General features: G+C 44.3%; 1 protein-coding gene and 1 pseudogene across 2 annotated transcripts in view; one reads left to right on the top strand and one right to left on the bottom strand.

Moving 5' to 3' along the window:
* Window positions 1-25,640, bottom strand: part of ACO1 (aconitase 1) — a 61,434-nt gene extending 35,794 nt beyond the window's left edge. For both annotated transcript variants that reach the window (XM_012764398.3, XM_076008794.1), the window contains exons 1-2: window positions 25,509-25,640; window positions 23,837-23,892 (exon numbers count right to left, since the gene is read on the bottom strand). The gene's annotated coding sequence lies outside the window, so the exon portion shown is untranslated. The remainder of the gene's footprint in view (window positions 1-23,836; window positions 23,893-25,508) is intronic.
* LOC105871183 (zinc transporter ZIP1 pseudogene) lies at window positions 11,096-12,039 on the top strand (annotated as a pseudogene).
* Window positions 25,641-27,510: the final 1,870 nt, after the last annotated feature.

Below are 27,510 nucleotides of genomic sequence, written 5' to 3'. Positions count from 1 at the left end.
TCACTTGTTATCCTTTTGAAGTAGGGGGCTGGTAAAACATAAATGAATACAATGATATCCTTAGCAAATAAAATGGGCTTTTGTGAAGCTGCTATGAAAGGTGGCATTCGCCTCTCAAGACAGCATGTAAACACAAACTCCTTTTGTCTTATTTTTACAACTTCCCAATATTCTTCCACTGATGATATGTAGGAAAAAGGGATAAAATGGAGGATGTGGCTCATGGTAAATCTTGAATATATTATATAAACAAACCTCTAAGCTGAGCTCACGTCCTGCATGGCAGGAGGTTACAAGTCCACAGCAGGTGACATTACTCAACTGCATAAAACTTGAATTTTGGAGGTGGAGACTTGAGAGTAGCCGTTTTCTAGCACTGTTCTGTGAATTTCCTGTTGTAAATCTCTGCAGCATTTTTAATAAAAGAACACTGTAGTTAGGAGTCTTCCTGATTTTGTTTTGTTTTGTTTTTTTGAGACACATTCTCACTCTGTCAACCAGGCTGAAGTGCAGCGGCCTCAAACTCCTGGGCCCAAGTGATCGTCCTGTCTCACCCTCTCAATATCCGGGACTACAGGCATACACCAACATGCTTAATTTTTTATTCTTTTATTTTTTATAGAGACAGGGTCCCACTATGTTGCCCAGGCTGGTCTCAAACTCCTGGCCTCAAGCAATCCTCCTGCCTTGGCCTCCCAAAGTACTGGGATTACAGGTGTGAGCCACAGCACCCAGCACTGATTTGCTTTTGCAGACAGTGACAACAGTGTATTGACAACAGGGAATCTTTAAGCACACTATGGTGACATAAAGACCCAAAGTCCCCAGATGTGTTTGAAGGGGACCCTCAACTCCAAGCTCTGGGCAGGACTTGTTGTGTATCTTTCTATAAATTACAAGTGGCCACAAGGGAAAGACACTGTTCTTGGCCTCTACCACACAGATGAATGACTACTTCAATAATTTATACAACTTGGAGCAAAACACATTGGGGTGGAAGTCAGAAGACTTGCTTTCCGCTCCCACCTCTTAAGCAAAAAATCCTTTAATCAATCCATTCCCCAATATTCTTAATTTTTAAGATATGTTAGGATAGTTAACAGTTCCCCATTTTATCCCAGGGTTTTTACGAGTAAATATTATTTAAATACTCAATATATTTATGTAATGACTGATATGGAATGGTCAACATATTACTGTAGAATAAAGAGACAGAGTATAGAGTATATAGGAAGGGACTGTTAATGGGGATGAGAAGTTATGAGTGTGCCTTGTCTCTACAGACAGGCCTGTATTTTCATTAAAGACACAAAGGGGCCTGGGGTTCCTTTAAGGGGGACAGGACCTAGAAATCAGGACTGGGAGGAAGACTTAGTACCGGTTGCATTTTTTTTTTTTTTGGCAGACTCATTACTTGAGACCGGTTGCATTTTTAACTGTGTACACATATAACTTAAAAAAAATTAGAAGCCTGTCTTCCTGGATTACCAGTACAGGAGGTGACAGGACAAGTGACAGGTACCTGTAATAGGCACAAGACACAGGAGAGGAGAAGGCGAGCCTGTCTGCCCAGCTCCTCTTTCCTAGGAATTGCTTCTCCCCCCTACTTTCACATGGGGCTTGCAGCAGCTGCCACTTGGGGGGGGGGAGAGGAAAGGTATCTGAGGCAATCTAGGCCGACAACCTGCCTCTCTAGGAATTCTGGAACTGAAACTAGCAAGGACTGCTGGAACACACAGTAACTGTGTTTATAGTCATGTGTCCTAGGCCATCTACATTAGAATGGCCCGGGGCTCGCTCTTGTTAAAAGCACAGATTCCTGAGTACCCCTCCCCATCCCTTGAATTACTGAATCAGAATAGATGGGGGAGGTGGTAGGAATCACCTCTTTAACCTCGCAAGTGATTCTAACACACATTCAGTTTAAGAATCATTACTGGACACGGTAGAATGCCAGGTGAGGAACTCACGCTTAATTCAGGAAGCCCAGAGGCAGCATGGAAGATATAGGAAAAGGGAGAGGGATGTTATAAAATGAAGAGTCACAACCCAAAGGCCCCCAGAGTTCAGGAAGGGATCCTGTCCATGGAAGCAGGCTGCACAGGGGACTGGGCAGCCTGGACCACATGTGCCCACCTAACGGGGGGACAGCTACTCGGCTCCAGCCGAGAGAGCCCACGCGGGAATGTCGGCCCAGTGTTGAGAGATCATCCAATTTCAAGTGAGGCTGGTAATATAAATTTTTATATTAACTCTCTTGGTTTATAAAAGCTGACAATTACATTTTTCTAAACTAACTAACTGCGTGGGTCTGCAGCACGCCGGCCAAATCAGACACACCCGTGGGGCCCATGTGACCAGAGGTGACAGGCAACCTGGGAGAGCAAGAGGATGGCAGAAACTGAAATGGGAAAAAGAGGAGGATGGATTAAAAGCTGAAGAGGCAATATTTATCGAAAACGGCTGCTCAGTGAATGGGGCGTAATTCCGGGGAGGAAGAGATGAGACTTAATTCCCGGTGTGGAGGGTTGGAGGCTGTTAATGCTGGCTTGAGAGGTAAGACACGGCTTGGGTTTGTGAAGTGCAAGTGCACGTAAGATGAAGTGCCACACAAATTCAAGAGATGTGTTTTTAACTCCACTAAACGAGCAGCCAATTAGGAGGAAAACACCTATGAATAATGTTTAGTAGGAAACATGTTAGCTTGTCTGCAGAAGTAGATTACAAATCTGTGGGCTCAGAGAATGAGACTAATAATCCCACTGACTAGGATTCTGAAGAAGTTGTATATTTAAAAAGGCAGCAGTGCTACTCTGCCTTTGATTCACCACCCATGCTACAGGCTCCAGACTTGACTTTGCCACCCCAAACAGTAGCAACTGTAACGACGAAACTGCCGTCATGCCTGCCTGGAAAACTGACCAACAGAAAAGTGTCTGCACAGAGGCTGTGGGCTGTCTCAGAGTCTCTGCAACTGGGAGAAATGGTGGGGAACTCCCATGAGATGGGACAAGATGGGCCAGTCACCCCCTTAAATGGCCTTAAGTCTCTGAATCATCCCTATCACTGTGTCAAGTACTAAAGGGGTCAGGTGCCTCGACTCTGCCCAAATCCTGTGGTTAAACCAGCTGCTAAATTGTACCCATATATGCCATTATGCAGTGGAAACCAAATCTGTCAATTTACTTACCTGTAGCCTACAAGTGTCCTGGGCATAGCACTGGAAGCCTCACCCAATTCCTGCTATTCCCACCACCCTACAAAGCCAGCTGGTCCTCCAGGATGGATATAGTGACTGGTACAGTGGCTCACACTTGTAATCCTAGCACTTTGGGAGGCCGAGGTGGATCACTTGAGGCCAGGAATTCGAGATCAGTCTGTGCAAGGGCGAGACCCCGTCTCCACAAAAAGAAAACTTAGCCAGGTGTGGTGGTGTACGTCTGTAGTCCCAGCTCCTTGGAAGGCTGAGGCAGGAGGACCTCTTGAGCTTGAGGCTGCAGTGAGCTATGACACCACTAAACTACAGGCTAGGAGACAGAGCAAGAACCTGTAAGGACAGGACAGGACAGGACAGGACAGGACAGGACAGGACAGGACAGGACAGGACAGGAAAGGAAAGGAAAGGAAAGGAAAGGAAAGGAAAGGAAAGGAAAGGAAAGGAAAGGAAAGGAAAGGAAAGGAAAGGGAAAATAGCTATTTTAAAGTACACCTACCATCTGCCTCCCTGTTTCCTTAGAAACTAGATAACTGTCTAGTTTCACTGTATTGATGAAGCAAATTCTACTTGCAGAAGTGAGGAGAGAGAAGAACCAGGTACTACTTACCAAGTGCTAGCACATGCCAAGTGCTTTCCATCATCTTCCCTAATCCTGCACCATCTCCACAAATGAAAGCATATTGTTATTCCATTTTACAATTTTTTTTTTTTTTTTTGAGACAGAGTCTCACTCTGTTGCCTGGGCTAGAGTGCCATGGCGTCAGCTTAGCTCACAGCAACCTCAAACTCCTGGGCTCAAGCGATCCTCCTGCCTCAGCCTCCCGAGTAGCTGGGACTACAGGCATGCGCCACCATGCCTGGCTAATTTTTTTTATATGTATATATATATTTAGTTAGCCAATTAATTTCTTTTTATAGTAGAGACGGGGTCTCGCTCTTGCTCAGGCTGGTCTCAAACTCCAGACCTTGAGCAATCCACCCACCTCAGCCTCCTCATTTTACAATTGAGGATTCTGCAGCTCAGATGGATGGCAAACCTTGCCCAAAGGCATTCATCTAAGAGGCAGAGCTAGGTTTTGAAACATGGCTTTCTGCTACCCCATGCCACCTCTCTAGGTGCAGTGACTCCTGCTCTAAAGACGATACTGGCTAGAGGTCATCCACCAACCGCTAGAGCCAGGGAGAGCCACAAAAAATTCTCTGAGAGACTCGGTTCTGACTGCTGGAGTTGCCTTTATTTCCCAGAGGTCCCCCAGCACCCGGGTCTGAGCCAGGCATTGCCACATGTCCCCTTGCTACTTTTTACTGAGCCACAGGTTAGGAGAAAGCAACAGCAGCTGTGTTTGGGCAACCAAAGGCTGGTTTTGCTTAAAAGTTGTTGGGAAATAGCCCCTGTCTATAAGCCTGGAGGACTCTGGGATCCGGCCACTCCAAGGTTCTATCCATACTGTCACTCCTGCTTCAAATCTCCTTACAGAGGCCGGGTGCGGTGGCTCACGCCTGTAATCCTAGCACTCTGGGAGGCCGAGGCGGGTGGATTGCTCAAGGTCAGGAGTTCGAAACTACCCTGAGCGAGAGCGAGACCCCGTCTCTACTATAAATAGAAACAAATTAATTGGCCAACTAATATATATAGAAAAAATTAGCCAGGCATGGTGGCGCATGCCTGTAGTCCCAACTACTCGGGAGGCTGAGGCAGGAGGATTGCTTGAGCCCAGGAGTTTGAGGTTGCTGTGAGCTAGGCTGATGCCACGGCACTCACTCTAGCCTGGGCAACAAAGCGAGACTCTGTCTCAAAAAAAAAAAAAAAAAAATCTCCTTACAGGAGTTCCCAGTGGTCTAGCCACTCCGAGAGAAAAGCCCAAAACAACCACGTTTCAAAGAGGGTTGTGAGAGGAAAGATCTTTGGCCGGGGAATAGGTCCAGATTAGAGCAGAATCTAGACAGTGTCACTGCTTCCTAGAGCCGCCCTTCCCTGGCCAGGATCCCACCCCATCCTTAATCCCCGAGTATCACCACTGGTCCAAAGCTATTCCAGGATCTGGGGTTTCATCAGAAACCCCACCAACTGGCCAGGAAGCCCTACCTAGGTCCCGCATCCACACAAATGAAGCACCAACCCCACTGTTTCAATTCTTTTCTTATCTCCCACTTTCTCCTCCTGTTGCTTTGTTCTTGCCTCTTTTCTCTGTTGTATCTTCATTCAATAATAAAAGAGAGGAATGAACAAACAAGGAGAGGAAATGTGGATTTTCGGGGGAGGCAGTGGAATGTTACTTAAACATACAGTGTTTTTCTTTTTTGGAAAAAGGAAGAGTTACCATATATCATAGTGTTTGGGGTTGCTGCCTTTTCTGTTCTATAGAATAAGATGATACTGCATGGAAGCAAGAGGAAAAAAGAGAAAACGAAAAAGTAAAAATGCAAAGAGAAAAAAGGAAGAAAAAAAGGAAAGAGCAGGAAATGGTATCTGTTAAGCAGCAAGGTGGGAGCCATCATTCAGAACTTTTCCTTCCTGGATGCTTGTCAGAATGCCTAGGACTGCTGAACACTTGTCCCTAACCACTGAATCAAGGAAGACATGTGAACAGGCCTTATATGTACAAAAGGAATAAAAAAAGAGACACTTGCATTATATCTGAAACCCTTCACTACACCTAGTTCACATTCTCAAAGTCGAGATAATTATTTGTTAGAGAAATAGTGTCTTTCAAAGCTAACATATCATGAAATACCAGCTGGGTGACTTGTTCCATGGCATGATCACCACAGGTACACTTTGTGCATCAAAGAGTCAAGGTGGGGAGAGGAGTGTCTCAACACTAGATTTTTAAAGTAAATTACCAAAAAATATTAGGCACAGGCAGGCAGAGCTGGGGCAAGATATTTAACAAATGAACCACGCTCCCCAGAAAAAGGTGGAAGGAGTTCAGAGGTGGGTTCCTTCCCAACCACTGTCTAGCTGCCAAATGACCTTTGGCTTAATTCAGAACATCCACAGGCGCCTTTTGCATGCATGGGCGAGGCATGGCACTAACCCATCACCACGCCCTGGGCACACCTGGACCTTAGAGGATAAGGAGGTAGTGACACCAAATCAGAGAATGTTGAGCTTTTGGTAAAGGACTTAGAGATCATGTAGCATTTCCCCGAAGAGGAAATGAGAGGCCCTGAAAAGACAGGGGTGGTCCAGAGTCAAAGAACTCATTAGTAGTAGAACCAGGAAAAAATTATAGCTGATTTTCCCTCCAATGAAATGCAAACTTCTCACAGAAAAAAAAAAAAGCTCAAAATCCTTTATAGATATGAAATCCTTTATAGGTTGAAGAAAGTACCACTTAGGATTATCCCAGTCTTTTGGTGCTTTTGTGAAATTAGTTCTATAATTATTTACTGAATCTTCTATGTGGTTCAGAATTCCAGACAACTGACAGCTAAACTTTGGAAAACAATTTATGGTTAAGTTTTTGACAGTCTGCCCTGGTTGCCGGTTTATTCCAAAAGATGCAGTAAGGGCAAATCCATTACATCAATATAATATCAAATGTATGATCCATTGCTCAGATTCAATATATGAAATGTGAGCAAGAACTCACATTAAGGGATACAAGTGAAAATTTTAAAGTTGCAGAATAATAACTAAGGTCCAATTTAAATTAAAAAAAAAACTTCAAGACTATTTTGTGTATATTCATTCACACGCACCCCCACTGTATATGCAGATGCATACAAAAAAGATATAAACTTAATATTGATTATCTATAAATAGAATAACACATTGTATAAGGGGGGCTTTGTTTTTATTTTATAAAATCTGATAAGCATTCATTTAACATTTACTTCTTAAAAAACTGGAGCAGTAATTTTAACCTTGTACATAAATGCCTATAATAACTCTATAAAATGAGACTTAACATCTTCAGCAACATCCTTGTAAGGGATGATTGAACAGTTCATGAAGCTCCTGGAACTACAATATGCAGGTCTTTCTTTAAAAATGTCTAGTAAAAGAAAAATGTAAATCAAAACTGTAATGAGATATCACCTATCTCCAGTAAGAATGGCCTTTATCAAAAAGTCCCCAACAGGCCAGACGTCGTGGCTCTGTTTGTCCTCTAATCCTAGGACTCTGGGAGGGGGAGGCAGGCAGATTGCTCAAGGTCAGGAGTTTGAAACCAGCCTGAGCAAGAGCGAGACCCGTCTCTACTATAAATAGAAAGAAATTAATTGGCCAACTAATATATATAGAAAAAATCAGCCGGGCATGGTGGCGCATGCCTGTAGTCCCAGCTACTCGGGAGGCTGAGGCAGTAGGATCGCTTGAGCCTAGGAGTTTGAGGTTGCTGTGAGCTAGGCTGACACCACGGCACTCACTCTAGCCTGGGCAATAAAGTGAGAGTCTGTCTCAAAAACAAGTCCACAACAATAAATGTTGGCGTGGATATGGAGAGAGAGGAACACTCCTACACTGCTGGTGGGACTACAAACTAGTTCAACCTCTATGGAAAGCAATATGGAGATATCTTAAAGCAATACAAGTAGATCTACCATTTTTTTTGTTTTTCTTTTTTGAGACAGAGTCTTGCTTTATTGCCCAGGCTAGAGTGAGTACCATGGCGTCAGCCTAGCTCACAGCAACCTCAAACTCCTGGGCTCAAGCAATCCTCCTGCCTCAGCCTCCCTAGTAGCTGGGACTACAGGCACGTGCCACCATGCCCAGCTAATTTTTTATATATATTTTAGTTGGCCAATTAATTTCTTTCTATTTTTTTATAGGAGAGACAGGGTCTCGCTCTTGCTCAGGCTGGTTTTGAACTCCTGACCTTGAGCAATCTGCCCGCCTCAGCCTCTCAGAGTGCTAGGATTACAGGTGTGATAGATCTACCATTTGATCCAGCAATTCTACTACTGGGCATTTACCCAAAAGATCAAAAGTCACTTTATGAAAAAGACATCTGCACTTGAATGTTTATAGCAGCACAATTCACAATTGCAAAGTTGTGGAAACAACCCAGGTGCCCATCAATTCATGAGTGTATTAATAAAATGTGGTATATGTATACCATGGAGTACAATTCAGCTTTAAGAAACAATGGTGATATAGCACCTCTTATATTTTCCTGAATAGAGCTGGAACCCATTCTGCTAAGTATCTCAGGAATGGAAAAACCAGCACCACAGGTACTCACCAGCAAATTGGTATTGTTGGATCAACACCTCAGTGGACATATAGGAATAACATTTATCGGGTGTCGGGAAGGTGGGCAGGGGGAGGAGGGGATGAGTATATATATACATAATGAGTGAGATGTGCAACATTTGGGTGATGGTCATGCTTGAAGCTCTGACTCGAGGGAGGAGAGGGGGACATGGGCAATATACGTAACCTTAACATTTGTACCCCCATAATATGCTGAAATTAAAAAAAAATGTCTAGAAAAGATTTATTTAAAAGTAAATTTGTGGCTGGGCGCGGTGGCTCATGCCTGTAATCGGCCCGAGGCGGGCGGATTGCTCGAGGTCAGGAGTTCAAAACCAACCTGAGCAAGAGCAAGAGCCCGTCTCTACTATAAATAGAAAGAAATTAATTGGCCAACTAATATATATAGAAAAAATTAGCCAGGCATGGTGGCGCATGCCTGTAGTCCCAGCTACTCAGGAGGCTGAGGTAGTAGGATCGCTTGAGCCCAGGAGTTTGAGGTTGCTGTGAGCTACGCTGACGCCATGGCACTCACTGTAGCCTGGGCAACAAAGGGAGACTTTGTCTCAAAATAAATTAATATATAAATAAAAGTAAATTTGTGACTACTGCCTCCAGTATGTCCTTTGTTATCCACCAATGGAGTGAGACTTCTGAAGAGAATCCCCAAATGGCTCACATTTAGCTTTTGATGGATAGATAATGATACACTTCATTCAGATCAAACACACCACTCCCAGCTCACTTTCTCCTCTAATCCCAGCAGGATAGCAAACATTGCTGAAGCACACCTTCTTGGGTGGTGATAACTTTAAAGATATTACAATAACATAACAGAAAATACAGGTGAGCAAAAAGAAGAAAAAGTCCTTTGTGATACCACAGTTTAATAATTTCATTTACCATGACTTTTAAATACATTTGGGTTTTTTTGTTTTTTTTTGAGAAAGAGTCTCACTCTGTTGCCCAGGCTATAGTACCGTGGCATCAGCCTAGCTCACAGCAACCTCCAACTCCTGGGCTCAAGCGATCCTTCTGCCTCAGCCTCCCAAGTAGCTGGGACTACAGGCATGTACCACCATGCCCAGCTGATTTTTTCTGTACATTTTTAGTTGTCCAATTAACTTCTTCCTGTGTTTGGTAGAGATGGGGTCTCTCTCTTGCTCAGGCTGGTCTCAAACTTCTGAGCTCAAACGATCCAGCAACCTGCTAGGATTACAGGTGTGAGCCACCGCGCTGGCCAAATTTATTTATTTTTTTAAATGGATTGGACATCACATTGTTTTGCAAATTGTTTTTTTTTTCACTCAGCAACAGACCACAAGTATCTTAATAGGACAACTATGTGTTTTTGTTTTTGTTTTTTTTAAAAGACAAGGTCTCCAGCTTTCAGTTCCTAGAAGCAGGAGAGCTGGGTGAAAGGACTTGCGTAATTTCATTTTGTTACCCATCACCAGGATGCCTGGGAAAGGCAGTACCAATTTTATGACCCTTCTCTGAAGGAGGAGTGGAGAGGTACCCAAACGAGGCAATATTATTCATATTTACCTTTTGCCAAGTTAGGAGATTAAAAAGCCAATCTTGGCATTTCTTTAATAGCTAGTTAAGTAAATAATTTTCCATCTGTCTGTTAGACATCTAAATTTCTTCTTTTGTAAATTGCCTGTCCGCCAGACAGGTCAAACTAAATGACACTAAGATGATCTTTGGTGACCAAATGTTCTCATCTCCAAGGGAACTTGACTGAGGGACTTGACTAAACTGAGAATGTGGATGCAACCCAATTCTGGAGAGCCTGGGACAGCCCTGGGTCTCTATGTGGTTTTGAGATGTAGTTTATAAGATTTCCCTTCACATGATACAGCCCTAAAATCTGGTATACATGATTGGACCCGGTGCATGGGGGCATCGTGAGCCTAGTTGGCTATAGCAAGGTAAGAGGCCGATTAGCTTAAGTCCTGGGCAAAATCCCATTTGGGCAGAAAATGCAGGTGAGCAAAAAGAAAACAGTTTTACTTCTGCACAACTCTAGATTAAACTTCCAAACCCAGGCAAAAATCTTGCAAATGGGTTTTGTGAAGGAGACTGAGCACAGCATAGGCTGGATGCCAAACCATAACTCTTGCTAGAAAACCATGTCGGACCACACACCCAGCTGGCAGTCAGTGATTTAACCTTGGCATTAGCACCCAAGAGGGGTCCCACAGATAATGGTTATCCGTCACAGCCAGATGTGTAGAGATGTTTGGAATAGTCAACTTACTTTAGCTAAATGCCAATGATCAGAAAAAATAAGAATCTCCTCTCAGGGTCTCTATCCAGCCTTTGGAGTATATAAATCTATGATTTCACTGCTTCTTTTTATCAGAGTTGAGTCTTCTTAGGTTGCCTTATTATAAAGACAGAGGCACAGATATTAGTGGGCCCTACAACCAATCACAGGGTTTCCACCCACCAGTAGGAGGAAGCAGAGGAGAGGAGTAACCCTGGCCAGCAGAACTATCTGCAGCTGGGTGGAGGATTAGAGTTTTGTTTTTTAATTTTTTGCTTTGTGGGTGTGTATCAGCTTCCAGGAGAACTGGTAAAGTTTGAAAGAGCCTTCAGGTGATCAACTGAGAATCACCAATATAGTGAGACTCTGTCAAGGTATAAGAATCATTGGAGCTACCACAAGTGCCATGGGGCCCTGGGGAGGACCAGAGCTCCTGGGGGGATGCCCAGAGGTGGTAGCTTCAGAGCCCTAGTTTCTGTGGGGCTGGAGGTGACCTTGGGGGCCCTCGTGCTGCTGCTGGTGCTCACCCTCCTCTGCAGTCTGGCGCCTGCGTGCTGCATCAGCTCAGAGCCAACCACGAAGCATCTGCTTCCCTCCAGAAAGCCCTCAACCTAGTCAGCTGCTTTGCAGGGGGTGTCTTTTTGGCCATGTATCTCCTGGACCTGTTGCCTGACTATCTGGTTGCCATGGATGAGGCTCTGGCAGCCCTGCATGTGATGCTCCAGTTCCCCCTGCAAGAGTTCATCCTGGCCATGGGCTTTTTCCTGGTCCTGGTGATGGAGCAGAGCACACTGGCTTACAAGGAGCAGTCAGGGTCGCCACCTCTGGAGGAAATAATGGCTCCACTGAGAACAGTGAACAGTGGGCCACAGCATTGGCAAGATGGGCCAGGGGTCCCACAGGCAGAGGAAGCCCCCTCATCCCCTTCAGCGTGCCTGTGTACTGGTCTTCACCCTGGCCCTGCACTCGGAGTTCGACGGGCTGGCAGTAGGGCTGCAATGAGACTGGGCTCAGGCCATGGAGCTATGCCTGGCCTCGCTGCTGTCACTGCCGCTGCTACAGAGCCACCTACGTGCACAGGTCGTGGCTGGCTGTGGGATTCTCTTCTCATGCATGACACCTCTAGGCACTGGGCTGGGTGCAGCTCTGGCATAGTCAGCCAGGCCTCTGCACCAGCTGGCCCAGTCTGTGCTAGAGGGCATGGCAGCTAGCACCTTCCTCTCTATCATCTTCCTGGAAATGCTGCCCCAAGAGCTGGTCACTTCTGAACAGAGGATCCTCAAAGTCATTCTGCTTCTAGCAGGCTTTACCCTGCTCACTGGCTCTTCCTCCAAATCTAGGGGGCTTTAACAGAGGGGCAAGGGAGATTGACTATCCGGCGCCCTGTTCTCCTTCCTCTCCCCCAATGTGTGGGAATGGGAAGGAATGCGGAAAGGAAGTACTGAGGACCCAAACATTCTCTGGGAGGTAGAGACGAGCTTTGAGGACTATCTGACCAACAAGAGGGAAGTGGGCAGACAAGAGGCTGGCCCAGGCCCAAGGAGTAAGAGATGGTCAAATTACTAGGACATGATTGGGGAATCTAATGTCCCCTGACATTAGATTGGGGAAGACACCTCACTGCCACAATCACAGGATGGACACTACAGACAAGGGCAGACAGATACTGGGCCGGTAGGGATGGCAGTGGGCACCCAGGTGCTGTGGGATCGGAAAAGGCATAAGCCCAGAATCAGCGTCCTGTTGGTTCTAGCCCATTTCAGACTCTGCCACTTGGAGTGGACCCCTCTTAATTTTTTTTAGCTCCTACTCTCATATCTATCTCCCTCCTCCCTTCTCTAGGGGACTAATGCCAAATAATCTCTCCTTGCAAGTTTTGGTACCTTCTCAGGCCTCTCCAGTCCTGCTCACTCCTCTATTTTAAAATGCCAAACAGGCCGGGCACGGTGGCTCAGGCCTGTAATCCTAGCACTCTGGGAGGCCGAGGCAGGCGGACTGCTCGAGGTCAGGGGTTTGAAATCAGCCAGAGCAAGAGCGAGACCCCGTCTCTACTATAAAATAGAAAGAAATTAATTGGCCAACTAATATATATAGAAAAAATTAGCCGGGCATGGTGGCGCGTGCTTGTGGTCCCAGCTACTTGAAAGGCTGAGGCAGGAGGATTGCTTGAGCCTAGGAGTTTGAGGTTGCTGTGAGCTAGGCTGACGCCACGGGACTCACTCTAGTCTGGGCAACAAAGTGAGACTCTGCCTCAATAAATAAATAAAATAAAATAAAATAAAATAAATTATAAAATAAAATAAAATAAATAAAAATAAAATAAAATGCCAACAAATCCCCTCCCGCTTTCTCAAAGCACAGTGATGAGGCACTGAGTCCTGAACAGCACCACAATGGAGGCGACCTGTTTGTTCTTTATTTTGGTCTCAGATCCTGGGGTGGGGCAGAAACATTTTCTGGGTTAGGGTGGGGGGGAGGATTGGAGCGCTGCAGCCACCTACTGCTGTTGTACACTAGGAATACAGGACATGGATATGGTGCCCCTAGGTCACATGGTAAACACTGAACTGCCAAAAAGTTTTTTAATATCTGAGGAGCCCAAGGGGGTAGGGTGAATACACACCCTCGGGGTTATTTTTGGGGAGGGAGGGCTATGCCTAGAGCCATATTCTCTAAATCTGTTTTATTAACTGACCTGTTTTGTGACATGTTATCTAAATAAAAGATGTTTCTATACCAAAAAAAAAAAAAAGAGAATCACCCTTCTACGGTCTAAAGTACAGATAGATAGCACATCTTCCAAATGATTTTTTTAGACACACAAGAATGGATTTTTAAAATCTATGCAAATAAGGAAAAAGATTTCTTCTGTATTTTATGTGGTTTGCTCATCTCTTTCTCTCTTCTCGTACCTTCCTAAATAGATCCTGAAATTTCATGGCTTCCAACTCCAAAATCCAAGTACTATCATTGCATCTCTAGAGTTTACTTCAGTTCACTGCAAAGATCAGCTATGCTTCATTTCTTTCTGTTTAAAGAGAAATTAATTGGTCCCACTCCCAAACTTACTTTTGTGTATCCAAACATCATGCTATTTATAAGCAACTTTTTTGTCAAAAGTAAGATTCCAAGGATGTCTATGTAAACATAAACAACACTGAGGTCAGGACCATCTAGGACAGCAAAGTCACCATGGCTTGTCAACTTGTCTCTTTCGTAAGTAGAGAGCTAGAAACATTAATTCTTTGTTTTATTTGACGTGGATGCATCTAGGACGCTAAAATAGCTAAATATCTCAGAATTTTCTCAGAGACTAGGTCACCTCTTCAATCCTTTTAGCTATTCATAAAAGTGATTTAAACAAAACAAAACCTCTTAAATCTGATACTTGTAACTAAAACAACTCTGAAGGAAAAGCAAAGAGCAAATGTCTATTTTGGGAGAGAAAAGGAAAAAAAGAGTAATGTAGAAGGAATGGATTTAACTATTACTAAATCTGTATGTGTCAACACATTTTTTTCTTGAGCAATAATTATGTGCAAGGTACACTGTACACTATAGGGATGAACACTACTCTGCCTTCTGTACCCAAAAGCATGGCTGCTACAGAGTAACTGTTTCTTCTCACTAACTTTTTAAGTCATTAGCCTATTTTTACTGTCTTCTGTGCCATCTTGGATAACTGACCTGAATGTTCTATATATATGTCAAGATACTGCTATAACAAAATACCTGGAAAAAAAAAAAAGAAAAAAAGAAAAATGAAAAAAGATATATAATTAAAAATAAAAAAACAAACAACAACAACAAATATATATATATGTCAAGATTTTTTTTAAAAAAAGCAATAATTGGCGGGGCGAGGTGGCTCACGCCTATAATCCTAGCACTCTGGGAGGCCCAGGCAGGAGGATCCCTTGAGATGAGGAGTTCGAGACCAGCCTGAGCAAGAGTGAGACCCTGTCTCTACTAAAAATAGAAAGAAAGAAATTGGCCAACTAAAAATATATAGAAAAAATTAGCCGGGCATGGTGGCGCATGCCTGTAGTCTCAGCCACTCAGGAGGCTGAGGCAGAAGGATCGCTTGAGCCCAGGAGTTGGAGGTTGCTGTGAGCTAGGCTGACACTATAGCACTCTATCTGGGGAAACAGAGTGAGACTCTGTCTCAAAAAAAAAAAAAAAAAAGCAGTAATCAGTTTTAAATATTTCTGTTTTGCTTTCAGTTAGCTATATAACTTCTGTGCCTCAGTTTCTCAATCTATAAAATAAGGTTGATTAGGAGTGGGGGAGAAAGATTAAGGTTGGTTAATGATCTAAAAAGTCCTTTCTAAATGAAAAATTCTAAATGAATTTTCTAAATGAAAAATTCATTCACTCACGTATATTTATGTTAACTGTCTAATATGTGCCAGGAACTATTTTAGGTCCTGAGAATACACCTGGGAACAAGAAAGACAGAGTCCTCACCCTCATGGCACTTCCACTTTAGTGGCAGGAGACAGACTAAACAAATAAATAAATAAACAAACAGAATGTCTGACTGTGACCCGTTCTGTGGATAAAGCTTGGCAAGAGCAGTAGGGAGTGCAGGGACCATGGGAAGTGCTGGTGACCAAAGAAGGCCTTACTGACAAGGAGCTATTCATGCAATCTGGGGGAAGGGTAGGATCCTGTGCAAAGGCCCCGAGGTGGGGGAGTGCCTGGGGCCAGGTAAGTGAGGGCAAAAAAGGAGAAGACAGGTAAGGCAGGGAGGAGCAGAGGCCAGACTGTATGAGGCTCTGTTTGCCACTGTAGGGACTTTGATAAAGACAAACTATAAACTCCTAGCTATCCACTTGGTTTATTTATTTTTTTTATTTTTTACACTTGGTTTAAATTATACATTTCCAACATCAAGATTGGCTAAAGCTTGGTAAGAAATTAACTCATACATGAAAATATTACATTGCATTTAAAAAGTGGCTACTTCCTGAAATCTAACCCTCTGTTTCCCTGAACCTCATTATTAAGTAACACTGGAAAATTCTTAGGATAGATTACAAAAATGACCATGACTCACGTGGCAGATGTACACAGCCACCACAAAAATTAACAGGCAGGATTTGGGGACTGGGGCAGCTCCTACCTCTTGAAGGCTGCCCCAGTGCTGGACTCACTGGCTAAGAGGGAGCACAGCATTATATGCAACTCCCAAAAAGAAAGACTTAACACTTGAAGCTGCAGCAGCACAAACTCAAAAGAATAGAAATATTCACTTTTACTTTTTAGTATCACTGTGGGCTAATACAAGTGGAGTTTCACAAAAAGTCTTGATGAAGATTTTTATTTTTTTTTATTTGTTTTATTTTTTGAGACAGAGTCTCACTTTGTTGCCCAGGCTAGAGTGAGTGCCGTGGCATCAGCCTAGCTCACAGCAACCTCAAACTCCTGGGCTCAAGCGATCCTTCTGCCTCGGCCTCCCAAGTAGCTGGGACTACAGGCATGCGCCACCATGCCCGGCTAATTTTTTTGTATATATATTAGTTGGCCAATTGATTTCTTTCTATTTATAGTAGAGATGGGGTCTCGCTCTTGCTGAGGTTGTTTTGAACTCCTGAACTCAAACGATCCGCCCGCCTCGGCCTCCCAGAGAGCTAGGATTACAGGCGTGAGCCACCGCGCCCGGCCTTGATGAAGATTTTTTATAAGGCATTTATAAGTTCCAGAGATTGGCTAAGAAAAGAAAGTCATCACGGGGTCATGAACTTCTGGCCAGAGAGTAAAGCACCAGCCAGGGCAGGGCTCCTCAGAACCCGGCACCCACCCCAGCCCCTGCCCTCATCCTCTCCTCGCTGACGTCACCCTCAGTCCCTTCTGGGAATAGGGGTCCCCCGCCCCACAGCTCCCCACTGTCACTTAGCACATGACACCTGCAGAGACCCCAGCTAAGTCCTACTGCATTTAAATCTTTAGAGGAGGAGCAGAGTGGGGCAGACAGCTTTTTTTTTTTTCCTTTAAGTATTACAGAGCACATCCAGTCGAGATCCATTCTTTAAGACGGCTGCATGACTTCCTCAAGCTCCCAAACTCATTTCATAGATCCTGGCAATGAATGAACTCTTCTAACTCAAACTTCAGGAATTAGAAAGAAAGGGTGTCACCACAAAAGGCAAGGGTGTCTGGCTGCCAGAGGTCTCATGGGGCCACCTGTGTCTCTGTGAATTCACCAAGTTTCCGAGGTCAACTATCCAGACCCGCATCGCCAAGCTGGCCTCGTCAGGGCCTTGGGGCTGGCTGGGCTCAGGAGGATGTCCCACGCTAACACAGCTCCCAGAAGCTTGGCACAGAAACCTTTTTATTTACCAATTACACAGGGGTGTTGAGGGGGAAGTGGAGCTCCAACTCAAGTCCTTCAGACTCCAGAGCCCAGGTCTTAAGCAACCATGCTCTACTCCACCTCCATGGCTGACACAGCAGCACGGCTTCTACAGGAGACTCCCATTTTATCGGGTGGAAGACGTGACAAATGATAGAGCAGCATTAGACCTTCACATACCTGGTACCCGGGCTTTTCTAGACTAAGGGAAGGGACTGATGTGGATTCATCCCTACAGTTGAGATTTACAGATCTGGTATGGAAGCAATAAAAGCCCCCGTTCTCTTTTAGTCTCTCATTGACTGAGAAAGGAGACTGGTCAGGAGATAATCAGAATATCACACAGTCCGTGCTACAGCTGTGGTGCATGGAGGCTGATAAAGCAGCACCGAGGGACAGCACCTGATCCAGTATCGGGAAGAGTGAGAAAGGCCTCTGGGGACAGGCGACTCCATGCACGAGCCTTCCAGAATTAGAGAGGTGGGAGTCACTGAAAGCATGTTCTCACAGGGCAACAATACATGTAAAGGCATAAAAGTGTGACACTGTGGGAATCATAAAGCAGTTCCATGTGGATGAAGCACAGGGTACACAATGGGGAAGGGGCAAGGTCCAGATCACTGAAAGGTCAGGATTTATACTAAAGATAAGGGGCACTACGGAAGGATTCTGAGCTGCAATCTTCATGACCGGATTTGATGTTCAGAGATCACTCTGGTAGTGGTGTGGACTGACAGTGTGGGCAGGACGCTAGACGGATATGTCACAGAGGCGGGTCCCAGTGCTATCATGGTTGTTAAGACAGCAAATGAGGGCAGAGGCCACGAGGAGGTACAGGAGGGGAAAAGTCCCAGGGAGAGCTATGAGAGCAGAATGGACTGGGGGTGGGCAAGGAAGAAAGAGAAGTCTGAAATAGCTGGTCTGTTTCTCATCTGGGCAAACTGGCAGAGCCAATAGACAAGACAGTGACTTTGGGATGAAGATGTGCAGCGGGCAGCTGCCTATGTGGGCCCGGAGCTCAGGAGGCTGGGCAGGGACAGAAGTTGGCAAGAACAGCAGCAAGATGCAGGCATTATCCCTTGAGTCCCACATCACTGCAAAAACACTGCAGCTGGAGACATGCTGAGTGCATGTGGAGGGCCAGGCACCTCCCCACCTGTCTAAGGCAGTCTCCTTGGCAACTCATGACAAAGGCATCACCATCCCATTTTACATGTGAGAAGACGGGATCTGAGGGGTAGAATAACTTTGCCAAGGTCTCATGTCTGGTCAGAGGCCAAGCTAGGAGTCAAACTCAGGCTTTCTGACACTAGAGGCAGTTCTCTTGCACCATGCTGCCTCCCAACAGGGAGCACAAGTGGTATCATTGTGCAGTCATTGCACATAGGAAGAACCAAATTAACCAAGTGGATTAAAAAACAATTTAAATCTCACTTTAACACGATCTTTAAGCTCTAAGGTACATATGTGAGGACCAGAAAGTCAACTTTAAGTTCTCTAAAAATTCTTGATTTTAGCAAAATTTGTATGATAGATATCCTTTAAAGGATTGGATGATTTAAATAATATAGGCATTACTAACACTTGGAATGTGATCGATTCCTTATCTGAGCAAATAAGGAAATTATGAAACCTTAAAACCAATCTCAAGGCTAGTTTTGATTCCATCATTAATACAGAATTGTACCTTCCATATGCCTGCACTGGCACAGCTCTTACACATGGCAGATTCTCAGCAATGCTTTATTCACCTCTCTTCTTCTCAACTAAAAATTCAAACCTGGCAATCATGAAATCATGAAGAAGGATACTTCCTTAGACTGACATACCTTCTTAATGAACTGTCACAACTTGTACCTTGCTTTGTAATCCTACAATAATAGTCATAGAAAGGATGACAAAGATATTGAATAATTAAGTGCTTCATACATGTCTGTTTGGGCAATGGCCCAGGCAAGTCACACTATCCAAAGACGGGTTTGTCCAGAGTTCTCCTTAGGTCAAGAAAATGAGACAGAACAACACCAGCACTCATGTACAGACAGCCTTGCTAATTCATCTAAGGTGGATTAACTTTTGACAACAAAGACTAAAGGGAATCTGTGAAACAAATGGCTCAGAGAATGTGGTATCATTTTAGTAGTTCTATGGCATTAGGGGTACAAAAACCTGTTCTGTCCAAAGACAGGCTAAGAAAGATGATTTCATGCCTTTGCATGTTTGCAACATCTATTTATAATCCCAAAGCCCTCTGGTTTCCAATCTACACTTAAAATCAGACTCTACTTGCTGCAGTAGACAAGATTTCCTCTTTCTTCCTAAAACCATCTACTTCTTTGCAGATTTAAGGGAACAATGCCTATCTGCACTGCTCTGCCCAGATGACAAGGGTTGCTGGGATAATTAAATAAGGAACACGTGAAAGCACAGTGTACGCTGGGAACTCTATCCCTGCGAGCTACCATAATTCATGAGATTGCTATTGACTGACTTCACAGGGCATGTTTCTTTTACTGAAGATTTAAATCTACATTTTAAACCAAAAAACATTTAAAATATAGTCAAAAATCACTCATATTCAATAAAAGTGGCATAATACTATTTAGTTTTATTTTTTTTCAGGTTTTTTTTCCTAGAGGACAAAAAGCATTTTAAGATTAGAGAAGACCTAAAGCTCCAGATACATATGTGAAAAAATGACAAAAGACCATAAAAACAATTTCCTAAAAAAGGAAAAAAGTCACCTTTTTGTACTGACTCAAAATGAAGGCTCTTTTCATCACAATTCTTTAAAATCCATACAGGTGAGAGAAAATGTTCTTACTCCTAGGTAATCCCTGAACATTTTTCTTTTAATGTGATGGATTGCTTTCATACTCAAAATTTTTCTTTAGTGAACGTAATCAACTCTAATTAACTTAGCAGGTATTTCTCGAGTATCTTCTTTGCATTAAGAATTCTTAAGTATCACAGGAGAAAGGAAGATAAGGAAAACACTCCTTTTATAGGGAGAAGATTACAATCTAACAATGAGACTTAGATAAACACACAATACAATATGATAAGGATCATTCGACAGGTCAAAGGAAAGAGACAGCTGCAACTGGGATTCCAGAAAGGCTTTACGTAGGAGAATCTGGAAACGGAAAGATGGCTTTGAACTCACAGGCAGAGGGAAGAGCAAATACGAAAGTAGAGAAATAGGATCCCACACCAAGTGTTCAAAGACCAGTCAGTGGTTCAGTATGGCTGACATCAGGACAAAACAGTTTAAAGATTTTTGTTACATCAGTAAGTACATGGTTACTAGTAAGAAGACATAATAAAAAAATAGGGTTTTTTTGTTAAACAGTTGAAAATGAAGATGCCAACTCCTGGCAAAGGGAAAAAGAAGTGAAGTTGAGGAAAGTATAGGGGAAACAAGATTGGGCAATTATTAATGTTCATAATAGTTGGAGCTGAGGGTTTATTCTCATTCTGCATTTCTTTTTCTGAGATTTTCCAATAAAAAAGAAATGAAGGCTATCAAGCTAGGGAGATGGTCAGCTGACGGCTCCTCGAGTGATGGTGCTAATCCTAGAAGAACTTTCTAATGTTTGGGTCAACTGAACAAGACAGTGGGGCTCGAGGGGGGACAGACTCCACAGGGAAAGCGGACACAGCACAATGTGACTACACGGTCATTGTGCCCGTTTTCGGTTCCTCCTGCCTCACATGGTCTTTCACTTCCCGCTGGGAGAAAGAGCGTGACAGAGGCCTCCTCCCAGGCAATCTGGTGGTTAATCAGCCTAAGAGAAATGGAGGCAGCTGTCCTCAATGTACTATGTGTAAAAATAACCGTAGCAGTTGATTGCAGTCGTGTCAAATTCAGTATTTGTTCATGCTAGAAAACTCCGATAAGCAAAGTGAAGAAAATCTAAAAAGTCCTCTACCACCAAGCGAAAACCACTCAGCATTTTGGCATACCCACTGCCTCTGTCCCCGCAGGTGCGCACTCAGATGCTTTCTCTCCTCTGAAATATAGGATCCCAGGGAAATGGTCCTGTGTACATGCTTTTTACATTAAAAGCTGTACAACAGCAATTTACAACACCAGATTAAGGGTTGCATAACATAGCCTATTAAAGAACACTTTGACCAAGTATTTCTAGCCTTGGATACTAAGTCAAACATTAATACTTTTTAATGAAATGTTTTGACTGGACAGGCTCTCTCTCAATAATCACTTTGAGATAATATATACTAGTATTATATATACTAGTTCAGAACTATGATATGACAATTAAAATAATTTGTTTTATTGGGGGAGGAAGGTGGTGGCAACATTCTTATCAGAAAAATAATCCTATCTTCCTTTTAAAAGCATGGGTTGTTGGAATTTTAGGTTTTAAAGTTGTAAAAGCAATATATGGTTGTAGGCTAGGCAGACATCTAATATTACAAAAAGTAACAAGTAAAGGTTCCCTGCTTTCCTTCCAGCCCATTCCACTGCCCAGACTGGCTACTGTTAATAGTTTGGTGTGTCTGTCATTCACACCATTTATGAGCCCACTTTAAATACATGGAGTGTATAATCATATATGCACATGACTTATGTACACACATATATACAAATATGTATATATACATGTATGTATACAGGCAATGTGCATATACAATGTATAATACACATGTATAACGTAGATTTTCCTTCCTTTTTAACATTTCCTTTGTTCCTGCCCCTGGAATCAAGATAGTTAGAGACACTACTGGTTTTAGCATAAGAACACCCAAAATTCACACACTGGGTTAGAATGCAGGTCCATCCATCCCAGCGTAAGGTCTGAGATGGCTCCAGAGAGGAGAAGTGGGAATAAAGACCTATCCACAGCTGTCTCTCCAAAACTTGAACATACCTGGCCTTCCTTTAACAATCTACTATCTGGATTCTTCTATGATTGCCTCCAAATCCTTTGCAGTTCCTACTTCCAACTATATTTGTCTCAGAAATTCAAGTCCTTGGTATTCACACATAATATCCAGAAGAATTTCCTTTTCCATGAAACCCCTCCTTGAAACATGGCTCCTTTTCTAATATTCTAAGACAGGAGTCCACAAACTATGGCCTAGCCCCATGTGTTCCAGGAAAAATAAAATTTTACTGGAACATAGCCAAGCTCACTTGTTTGCAAGTTGTCTGTGGATAATTTCACACAACAGCAGATCTGAGTAGTCGCAACAGAGACTGTAGGAAACACAAAGTCTAAAATATTTACAATCTGTCACTTTACACAAAAGTTTACTGATCTATATTTTAGAATATGGTGAAAACACACTGGTTTTTTTTCCTCTATCAAAAATTTTGGAGGACTTGAACCACATACTTCATATTCAATGTCTTTGTCCAGGCTGTAGAGTCTGTTTTCTATTAAAAAACCAACCAACCAAAAACACCTTGGCTCTGACAAGAGCAGTGTGTGCTGGTAAATGTTTAACAATGTGTTCTCCAGGAGGAAAAAAGGCCCTGATTTATATTAACAGTATTTGCTGATTTCCATGGTGTAAATATTCTCACAATGGTTTATTTCAACCTAGAAAATATGTCACCACTGAACACAGAGTTGGGAAGAGATGTGCCTAACTGCTAGTATAAATCAGCTCTAGTAAGCCACTGGTTTCTTGGGACTTGGTGTCCCAAGTGAGGGATCATCCCTCACTTTATTTTTTTTTTTCACTTTTTTTTTTTTAAATTTCAGCATATTATGGGGTACAAACGTTAAGGTTACATATATTGCCCATGGCTGCCCTGCCCCCATCCCTCACTTTAAAGTCAAAGACACTGAAGCCCAGAAAGAGAAAGTATCTCACCCAAAGCTGGCCCAGTGACTGGCCCCAGGCTGCAGGTAACTTCCCTGTACAGAGTCTGGCTACCTCACAGGAAGTTACGTCCTCAGTAAGAGTAGGGGAAAGAAGGCAAAGGAAATTCTTTGCCAGGTACACTGTAATAAATGTTGGTCTTTATCATCCTTTTCATACTTAAAGACTTTAGTTTCTTAGCACACGCTTTTGAAGTATACTTCTGGTGAGGGGTTTTGTTCTTCACACTGGACTACATTTCATGTAAACGCTCTGACAAAGAACTATGCCAATTAACTAGCAGTTACCTAAGCTATTAGACCAGGTCTCCTCAAACTACGGCCCTCAGGCCACATGCGGGTGTTTTCACACGTTTGTTTTTTTACTGCAAAATAGGATATGTGCCGTGTGCAAAGGAATTTGTTCATAGTTTTTTTTAAACTATAGTCCGGCCCTCTAACGGTCTGCGGGACAGTGAACTGGCCCCCTGTTTAAAAAGTTTGAGGACCCCTGTATTAGACCATAAGCTCCAAAAAGACAGGGACTGCATGTTTTGTGCTCACTACTTTCCTGGCATCTGGCACAGAACTGGACACATGATAAATAGGTGGTCAATAAACATCTACTGAAGGGGTGAAGGAATGAGATCCCGCCATCAAAGTGGAATTTTTACACAAAGAACAACGCAGGTGTACACAATCTAAATCCCATTCCTTTCTCCCATCTGTGGACTGCGCAGCAACACACAAAATGCTCATGTGAGTGCAACATTTCGGCAGTATCGGCTGCAGCATCGAAGCTGCTCCATCAGAGCACAAGGGGTTCTATGGATGAAGGAACCAAATGGATGATAGAGTATTTCTTCCTTTGATGTATATCCACATGTAATATCTACCTTGAACCTGTTCGGACAGAGCATGAAGCCAAGCAAAGACTCAAATGAAGGATACCACCTACCAGACACCAGGATGCTGCTTTCTGGCAGGGGCTGAGGAACCACCACTCACACACCTCTGAAAGTAGAAAATGAAAGAACAACAAGATTAACAATCATATTCTAATAAACTCAAAGCTAACAACCATACAACCGCAAACAAATGAACATGTGGAAAGGAAGGCTAAAGCATGTCTCCCTTTCTTTTGGAAGTAACTTCTTGACTATTTAGTAACTCTCACGCTAACCCTACTACACACTTGGCACAGCCTCCCCACTGGCACTCCTCTGAGCCCCCAGGTCCTGTTTGCCACATCGCTGCTATAATTCTGAGCAGAGATGAGTCAGCTCTGCGGGCACAGAAACAACCAAAGGTATGTGAGGGTTTTCAAGAGGCCAGCAAGATTCATCATTCCTTCACGTGGGGACTAGGGTTTGGTTGCCAAGTGAGGTTAAGCTTGGTCCCAGAGACCAGAGGTTAATACAGTCCATGGCGTGGGGTGGTGTGTGCTCTCATGCATTGGAAGGAAGGATCACAAAGCAGCAGCAGGACCAATGAGATGAGCCTCTGAAGCATTTGCTATGCCAGTGGTCCTCAAAGTGTGGTACAGAGAATTTCTAGGGATCTGCAAGGTAAAAACCATTTTCATAATAATACTCAGGTGTTATTTGTTTTATGCACTGTCGTGTTTTCAGGAACATACAGTGGAGGTTCTTCAGCGGCTATATCACATGTGATACTGCAACAGACTGAAGGCAGAAGCAGATATAAAATCCAGCTGTCTTCTATTAATATTATATCTGACATTAAGGAGATTTGCAAAAATGTAGAACGATGGCACTCTTTCTTCTCAATAACCTTCTGTTTTAGAAGTTTTTTCCATAAAAATATGTTAAGATAAAATTAGCCTACTATTATTTTTAAATAAATTATTCAATACAGTAAAAATTTCTCAGTCCTATTTATATATGGTAAATATCAACAGATACAACCCACATAAACAGAAGCACCTTTATGACGCACTAATTTTTAAGAGTGTAAAGGGGTACTGCGTCCCCCAAATTTGGGAACTTCTGTCTTAAAGGTTGCCCCCCTGTGAGGAGGGTTACCTGTGTTCGGGAAGGAAGATGCCATTAAGATGTGCTGGCTGAATTGGGAAAGGCAGCCCAAGCTCCTTCCTTCATCTCTGAATCTATCAAGGTGGGCTCCATGTCCAATCCTTCCAGCGAGGGGTCCTCTCCCTGTCACCCATTTTCCAAAACTTCGTGCCTTGCAGTGGCGTCCCCGATCTGCCCGCACAACTTTAGTAAGGACTTCCCTCTCCAGCCAGCCCGGCCTGCTGGGCGAGGACTCCCAGAGCGGGCCGCACACTGCGGGTTAGGACTCTGGAGCCGGCTGCACATGCTCGGCGCGGACTCCCCGGGCGGCACGCGCACCCAAGGCTAAGAGGATCGAGGAGAACCACTTCCAATACCGGGTCCCTGTCCCTGGCATGACACGGGTTGGGGACAGGGCTGAAAGGCCAGTCCTCAGAAACAAATCCCTGATTCTTCCCTCCCCCCACCCCCGGCTCGCCTCCTCCCCTCAGGCCGCTCGGCTCCGGTGCCGCGGGGAAGGCCCGCGCGGACAGCCCCGCGGACAGGGTGGCCGGCGGTCCCGCCCGGGAACGTCGGTCTGGCCGAGCCGGTACTCACCGCGGACCGCGCCGTTGAGCTCCCGCGACAGGCGGGCCGGACCAAGTAGCGGGGCGCGCTCCCGTGCGCGGCTGGGTGCCAGCAGCCGCCTCCGCGCTCCGCCCCCAGCCGCCCCCGGGGCCGCCGGACGGGGGGCGGGGGCGGGGGCGGGGGACGGGGCGGAGGACGGGGCGGGGCCTTGGGCCGGAACCCCGAGGGGCGGTGCCTGCCCGGCGCCCGCGCCCCCGCGCGGCCGGAGGAACCTGGCCCCGGGCCGCTGCTGCGGGCTGCTAAAGGTTCGGCCCGCCGCAGGAAGCGGACTGAGTGTTGCTTCCACAGGGCCAGGGCCTGGGACAGGGTGCCTGTCGCTCACTTTGGGACGTAGGGTGCGACTGCCCTGCTCGCGTTAGAGAGTGAGCTGAAGCGGGTGGAGAAGAAATGGAGCTTTAAAAAAAAAAAAAAAGATCTGGCCGTCACTACAGAGGCTTCATTATCTGGCTGCCCAGTACGAGTGGTCAGCTCGCCTTAATCCCACGCGCAAAGCCTGCCAAGTGGGCTTCCGGATCACACTGTCGGGATGGGACTTGAACATTTACGTGGCAAAAGTCAGCATGAGTGAATTTTTTACTTTTTTTTTTATTTTTGAGACAGAGTCTCGCTTTGTTGCCCAGGCTAGCGTGAGTGCTGTGGCGTCAGCCTAGCTCACAGCAACCTCAGACTCCTGGGCTCAAGTGGTCCTTCTGCCTCAGCTCCCGAGTAGCTGGGACTACAGGCATGCGCCACCATGCCCAGCTAGTTTTATATATATATATATATATATATATATATATATATATATATATATATATATATATATATATGTTAGGTGGCTAATCAATTTCTTTCTATTTGTAGTAGAGACGGGGTCTCGCTCTTGCTCAGGCTGGTTTCGAACTCCTGACCTCGAGCAATCCGCCCGTCTGGGCCTCCCAGAGTGCTAGGATTACAGGTGTGAGCCACCACGCCCGGCCTACATGAGTAAATTTTTTAAAGCATGTGACAACACTTTATAATGCACGATGTCCAACGGTCAGAAGTCACGGAAATGGCTCTGCTTTTCATGTTGGCTGCAGTTGTGCCCTCTCAGGTGAATGTGAGTTCAAAGAAGTGTTCAGATCTCTCTAGATGAAAGGTGGTGAGGTTTTCCAGCCCAAATTATTTGGAAAATTACTGTAGTTTTGTGAATAAGCTGCTTATGGGATGAATAAATAATAGCCCATACTAATACCCACTGCTGCCGTTTACTGCGCCCTGCTCTGTGCAGAACCCTGTGATTGAATCTCTGCATATGTTATTCACTTCAGCTCTTGCAACTGCACCGCAAGTGAAGAATAGCACCTGGCTTTGCAGGGTGCGATGTGCCACAGCGAGGATGTCTGCCTCCCAAGCCCACACTTCCCCAGTTATGCTGTACTATAGAATACAGCTGTCCTCTAGTTCTACTTAACTGAGGAAGGGGGAGTCATTTACAATATTTACAATAGGAGAGGAGACTTTCGTCCCACCTGCTTCCTAGATTCCTTCCATTCACATTAGTAATTAAACAAATTTTCCTTAAGCGTCCACCATTTGCCAAAGGTTCACCACAAACCCTGAAAGATAATACTGGAGTCCCTCTGGGAGTTAAAGTAGGAGGGAGGTGAGAGTGAGTAGAAGGCGGGAGAGCAGAGTGAAGACACATCTAGCTAAATTTCCATTCTTACAGAGGCAGCCCTTCAGAAAGCAAAATATCTTAATGTTCAATGACAACATACATGTAATATAACTGATAATCCTTGACAGACAATAATTAAATCAGAGGAATTGAAATTTATTAGTAAGCACGATAGCCAAAACCATGAAGAAACTAGTTCCTGTCCCTCTGTTGCTCTTGGACATGTCACCAGTGACATGCAGATCTCAAAGCCAGTGGCCTCTCTTGTGTTCTTGTCCTTGCTAACACTGGTGATTAATCTTCCTTGAAATTTTAACCTCCCTTTGGTTC

Source organism: Microcebus murinus, chromosome 12 (assembly GCF_040939455.1).
Source record: "Microcebus murinus isolate Inina chromosome 12, M.murinus_Inina_mat1.0, whole genome shotgun sequence".
Lineage (NCBI taxonomy): Eukaryota > Metazoa > Chordata > Mammalia > Primates > Cheirogaleidae > Microcebus > Microcebus murinus.
Note: the sequence above shows the minus strand (reverse complement) of the source record. Positions and strands in the feature narration are given on the sequence as shown.